This window comes from Castor canadensis, chromosome 5 (assembly GCF_047511655.1).
Source record: "Castor canadensis chromosome 5, mCasCan1.hap1v2, whole genome shotgun sequence".
NCBI lineage: Eukaryota > Metazoa > Chordata > Mammalia > Rodentia > Castoridae > Castor > Castor canadensis.
The window spans coordinates 168,734,603-168,741,329 of NC_133390.1; the positions used below are offsets into that span (position 1 = coordinate 168,734,603).

General features: G+C 50.8%; 1 pseudogene; it reads right to left on the reverse strand.

Moving 5' to 3' along the window:
• Positions 1-2,634: 2,634 nt before the first annotated feature.
• LOC109689259 (thyrotropin-releasing hormone receptor-like) lies at positions 2,635-6,506 on the reverse strand (annotated as a pseudogene).
• Between the last annotated feature and the right edge of the window lie 221 nt (positions 6,507-6,727).

The window sequence follows — 6,727 nt, forward strand, 5'->3', positions numbered from 1 at the left end:
GTAGGTGCTCAGTGAATGTGAGCTGAATGAGTGGATTGGATGAGTGAACCCGACCCACGTTTTCCTTTCAGAGTCTTGTTCAGAATCCCACCCTGCCCATGAACATTTGCCCCTCCTATCCAGGCCATAAGGGGAGGTGTGACCCACTCATCTAGTTGCAGGTTTGGGCATCTTAATGCCAGACCTCACACATCACAGACCGGCAGACGCAAACTATTTATTTACTTTGAATTTTTTTCTTGTTTTTAAGAGTCAACATTTTAAAGAAAAATTGTACAACAAAATCCATTTCCTGGCTTCTGTAGAAAAGAAAGGAGCAGGCCATTCTGGGTCTGCACTCCCACCACAGCGAGTGGTACCTTGCCCCTCCCCCACTGCCTGGGTAGGTCTTCCCAGCAGTCAGAAGTCTTCCCTAGACTTTATTCACCTTTTTGGTTACTTGTGGTGCTGTGGATTGAACCCCACGGCCTTACATACACCAGGCAAGCACTCTACCACTGAGATGCATCCTCAGACTTTATTTGATGGGAAATAAGGCCTGGGAAACTGGGGGCGGGGGGTCTTGCTGAGTGCTCCTGGTTGGCCTGCACTCCCACTGGTTTTGGACATTTCCACAGCACTGCCTCTTTGCTGTGGTAAGCAGACAGATGGCTGCCATCTTCATGACTTTACCGAGGACGTGCTACATGCAGAGCAGCCTGCTGGCCATGGCAAGCACTAAAAAGGTGACTCCATGAAGGTCCCTGCTCTCAGGAGCTCCCAGTCTAGCAGAGGAAGAGGAGGACAGGTGCAGATGCTCAGAGCACCTGAGCTCTGTGCTCAGGAGAGGGGTCATCACGAAGTGGAAGTGGGGAAGACAGAAGTAATCAGAAGAGCAGGTGGTTCCTGCAGGCTCCCAGAGTGAGCTCAGCCCTTCTCCCCACTGGTCCCAGGCTTGCTGGAGCTGAGCACGTGAAACTCTTCCTCTAGGGTTGCTCCTCAAAAGAGAGAACAGTGTAGCCCAGGCTGGCCTTAAACTCTTGATATTACAGGTGTGCGCCCAGAAGCATCTCTTGAGAAGGGCAGATTGAAAATTGTTTTCACACTGACAGGATGTGAAAGATATTTCATATTCACACTTGCTGGTCCATTCTGGACCCTTGGGCCCTGGCTGTCTTTTTTGTTGTTTTTGTTTTTAATTTTTATTTTTTGGCAGTTCTGGGGTTTGAACTCAGGACCTCATGCTTATTAGGCAAGCACTCTACCATCTCATAAGGGATGAGCCATGTCCTCATCCCTTTTTGCTATAGTTATTTTTCAGGCAGTCTCGAGTTTTTTGCCTAGGCCAGCCTGGACCTCACACGGCCCTGGCTGCTCCTGTCTGCCTTCATCTTGATTGGCTTTAGGCCTCAAGTCTGCTCCTGACACATCTGGGGACCCACAGGGATGAAGTGGGGTGGGAAATAACACAGTCTTCAAAGTAAATGATCTCAAACTCAGCCCCCTCCACCCCACACTTGGGCAGAGATTTAGCACTCAGCTCAGCTGGACACCTTCAAATGACCTTGGGGATTTTCCACATCCTTTGACATGTGGTGGTTTCTGAAGTGTCTGGCAGCTTGAAGAAAGGGATGATTCCCACTGTGGGTTGTTCACCTAGGAGTCCAGCCAGATGCTACCATTGGGCAAGTAGTCATGGGTCTGCTGCCCTACTACTGGGGGCAAACAGACAGAAGAGGTAACTTGTTCTCTGGTTTCATGCACACTGAGTGGAAGACAATGCTAGTACTCAAATCCCACCCAAATCCAGTTCCTGCTATCTTTTGGGATTCCCAAGATGCCCTGTTGCTCAACAATTAGCTGAAGTGACAGGTGTCACTTACTGGCTGAAGCATTCAGCCACCAGTTTGAGACCTGTTCAGACTCTCTTCCTTTACTTTGGGGACCAAGGAATCAAGTATTGAGAAGTTGGTTCCATAAGACTGAAGTGCCCTGGCTTGTGCGGGGTCACATAATGGAAGAAGCTACACTCTCTCTTCCATTGATGTTGTGGGAGCAAGTGATACAGTTTTGTGTGCTGATTTGCTACTGCTTGGGCCTCATTTGTTATTGCACCAAAACCTGGCCTATCCTGACTAATAATGTGGTTTTTCACCATTGTCTAAGAAGTCACCTCTGGATAGTAGCTTTCAATGTTTTTAAAGATGACATTTTTGAAGGATGTGTTCTCCAACCAAGTCATGTTTCTGGCTTTTCCCTCCATGCCCTGGGCAGGAAGAGTGGCCCACAGCGTCCTACTGCAATTTGCACCTCCATAGTGGCTGCTAGAGAAGTTTCTATTGCCAGCACCGGATCCCCAGCCAGCTGTTAGAGGCAGCACTTGTCACCATCCAGGGAGAGGTAGCACTTGGTATTTACCCTGGCAAACAGAAGCTCCTGAGTTTCCCAGGAAGAGGATCTATAGATTCCCAGAGATCTCTGACAAGTCCTCCTACCTTCTCAATTTCTGCAAATTGAAGATCTTACTCAAATCCCACCCAGGCTTCTATTAAGCCACCTAGTGCTTTTGTGTAAATAATAAAAAGTTGTCACTCTCTTGGATTTATATATTTATTGAGCTGGGAAACCTCTTTGCTAAATATGCAATCTAGGCTTTATGTAAGAATAGCGACCCCTAGGCTTATGCAGTGCACCATATCTGCACCTCTATCAACCAGATGCAGACACCACTCCCTCCTCCAGCTGTGCTCTCCCCAAGAGCATAGAGACCCTTTTGTTTCAGGAGGGGTATGGTGGTGGGCCTTCCCCTGGGGTGCCAGGATCCCCTCTCCAACTGGACTGCATGCTCCCAGGTTCCTTCTAGGAGCCCAGCCCATGCTGGGAACAATCTCTGGGGACACTGCAGTAAACGAGGGTGTCCTCCTGGGGTGGAAGCTTGGGCTTGGCCAGCCTGCACTGACACAACCCATGGAAAGCCTCGCGGAAGCACTGAGACATGAGGGTGTAGACGATGGGGTTGACAGCACTGTTCAGGTAGATGCAAAGGTGGCAGAAGAGAAAGAAGCTGAGGTTGAGGTAGGGTGGGCTCAGGAAGGAATTCACCACCACCAGGGTGAGGTAGGGCAGCCACAGCAGAGCAAAAAGGATCACCACCACAGCCAGCATCTTGGTGACCTGCCAGGAAAGATGGGAAAAGAAGAATACGTGGGTGTCAGGGCAGAACCCTGAGCTCCAGACTTCTCTGTGAGCTTGCCAATGGAGCATCTGACCTTTGTCAAGCTGTGACTCATGCAAACCCTCCCTCCAACTCTGTCTCCACCTAGAAAACTCCTATGCATCCTTCCATGCCCTGTTCAGGTTATTTATCACAGGGAAACCTCCTCAGCTCCAATCCACCCCCAAAGCCTTGGATGGCCTTTCACTTCCTAGAAGCAAGTTCACTAACACACTCTTCCCCTGTTAGATGGAGACATAGCACTGCCTTCTGTGCAGGTGGTGTAAGGATTAGGAGAGTCAGTGCAGGTAAAGCACTCAGAACAGAGGCAGGCAGGTCCTAAGGACCACAGGGGTGATAGCTGCTGCCACTGTCACTTCTACTGCTACTTCTACTACAGTTGCATGGGCTTTAGCAGTAGCCAGCTGCCAGTCCTTGGCACGCCCCCACCCCTCCACCCAACAGTCCCTTTCCCCCAACATTCCCAGCAACAAGCTCACTTCTGCACTCTCCTTAATCCTGCCTCTTCTCTCCTAAGCCTTCTGCTAATTCCACCTGGGCTTCCTGTATGCCCTGCCTCCCGACTCTGCAGATCTCAGCCATCAGAGCCATACAGCCCCAGACAACATAAACCCTCCCAGAGGTGGCACGCATCAAAAGCATGTTTTCTAAATTTCAAAATGAAAGTGCCAGAAAGCAGGTCTCTGTCAAGAGGATCTGGGAGACATCTCTAACACTGGGGAGGGCATCAGGGAACCCCAACTAAGTCAATGAACTTCAGCACTGACACACCATCCAGAAACCGTGAAATCCCAGGAATTTCCTATTAGTCATAACTCCACATTTTGCCAAATTCAGATTCAGTTCCTTGCATTTAAGTCTTGTTTGGTGAATACTGAAGAGCAGTGTATGGGCTCTGGAACCAGGTTGCCAGGGTTCAAATCTAGGCTCTGGCACTTACCAACTCTGTAACCTCACTTTCCCATCTGTCAAACCAGGATGATAACAGTGCACACATTGTCATGTAAAAATGCAACATACTAACTTGAGTTAAGCGCTTAGGCCAGTGCCTGGCTCTTAGCAAATACCCAGAAAATATAAAATGCTGTTCTTCTTGTCTACTCTGAATTTTTTAATGTTCTGGTTTTATTTAATGCCTCTTCTCTGTTGCAACTGTGCACTGCATGTTAGAGGGCTCTCTTAGGCATCAAAGAAGGCTCAATTCACACATAGCCCTCTTATTAAAAAAGACAATAATAGGTACCATATATTGAGCACTTACTATGGACCAGTCATAAGTTTCACTATTATCCATTTTACAGAGGAGGAAAACAAAGCTCAGATTGATGAAGCGACTTACCTAAAGTCACACAGCAAAGCTAGGCCTAGAACCCAGCTCTGGAATCCTCTTTTTACCAGCAGTAGTTTCTCCTCTAAAGCACAGGCCCCGCCAGGCTGAGCTGAGGTAAGCAGAGTAGCCAACAGGCGAGAGGGAGGGAGAAAGGGGCATTTGTTCTGGGTGTATGGTGGCAATGGACCAACAGCCTAAGATTAATATTTCAAATCTGGTCAGCCTGCGTCCCACCCCATCCTGGTAAACCTGGCTGAGCAGAGGTGCCTGAAAGCAGAATGAGCAGGAGGGGCTGTTGGGAGCAGCTGGAAGGAGCCCCCATAGTAGGCCGACAGGGAGGCAGCATGGAGGTTTCTCACCAGCTCTGCAAGGTGTCCAGCCCCTTCCCCAGAAGCTGCAGTGAGGCAGGAGGCTTGAGGATAAAGACCAGTTGAGCCCAGAGAACTGTCCTTCCACCCACAGTGCTGAAAACCTGGAGCAGCCAGACTGCTGGAATGGGGGGCGGGGAACAACACCTAAGCAGTCCTGACAGTGGTGAATTTCCTACCCAGTCACCTTGTTGTGTCACGGTCATCACTCCTCATCCCCTAGGAGCCTATCTCCTTGTCTATACAAATAGATATTAAATCTTTCTTCAAGGATAACAATGGGCACAATCACAGAATCTAACACACAGTAAGTGCTCACTAAATGCTGGTTCTCTCCCCACCTCACTCAGACCCCTCCCTGTTAGCCTGTCCAGGTCCACTGAGAGAGCTTTAGTGCCAGATGGAGTAAAGTACTTGGGAAAATCACTTCACCTCTTTGAGCTTCAGTTCCCCTATTAGTAGAAGAAAGAGAATAATAGCTGCCTAGGTTCACTAGGCATGGAAATTTAATAATAGTAACCAGCATTAATTGAGCGTTTATTTGTGACATCCTTAAGACTTCAGATGTGTTAGCTCATTTCTCTGGACACTCCAATGCCATAGGCTCTGACAACATAACAGTGGAAACTGAGGTGCAGGAAGGTAGAGGCCATGCCTGCAAACATACAAGCTTACTAAGCGGAACAACAGAAATTTGAACTTTGAGACATCTGACTCCAGAAGAGCCCTGCATGCACCCACCACTCAGCTGGATCCAGGTGAGGATGGAGATCCTACCTGCTTCCTGGAACTGAGGGTACCCTTCCTGCTCTTGGAGAAGCTTGCTTGGCGGGCATGATCGCCCTGGTTCACAGAGCTGGAGCAACTAGGAGGGAGCGGCCTGAGGAAGAGGACACGCGCAATGAGTGCGTAGAGCACAGTGGCCAAGCCCGGGGGGGCAGCGCGTAGAAGAGCGCGAAGTCCAGGAAGTACACTGGCAGGTAGAGAGATCGTGACACCGGTAGTCGCACATTGCCTCGCGCGTGTCCACCAAGAAGAGCCAGAGCCTGCAATAGGCGCCAGTGCCCAGCCACACCATTGCCGCGATGCGCTTGGCGCACGCCAAGGTGCACAATGCCTGGGCGCACAGAGGGTGGCAGATGGCGAGGTAGCGCTCCACAGTGAATGCGTGATGGAGCCGGTGGAGGTGTTGATGCCCAGGTACTGCAGGTAGGTGATGCCCAGGCAGCCTGCGTGGCCGAAGATCCAAACTCGGGCAGACGTCGCCTCAGTCACAGTGGGCACTGCGGCTGCCAGAAGTACGAGTAGGTCTGCAGCTGCCAGGCTCACCAGATAACAGTTGGTAGGTGTGACCACGTGGCGGCTCCGGACCACCACCAGGACCACCATGGTGTTGCTCACGACGCACACAAGGGGCACCAGGGTCAGCGTCACAGTCAGCGGAGGCCGCGGCATGGTGCCCAGGTCAGACGCGTTCGCGCGTTCAGGGGTCCGGGTGGGGTTCTCCATGCGCCCCTGCCTGCGCTGCGCCTTAAGGCAGCGATGAGTTGAGAAATAACCCCGGGCTGCAAAGGACGCTCTCAGTGCCGAGAGCTGGGGTCTCCTCGCTTTCTCCCGGGCCGGGCTGAACTGGTTTCTCCAGTCGGTGCAGCGTCTTATTTTCGCGCAGGACGCTGGGAATTCGGGGGAACCGGAGCTGGGTCAAAGGAATGGGTGTAGCTCTGTGCTCTGCATAATGATAGCTCAACGAAGCAAAGAAGGAGTGAGTGCTTTTCTGCACTAGGGGAGGTGTGGTCTGGAAGGCAGGACCACACC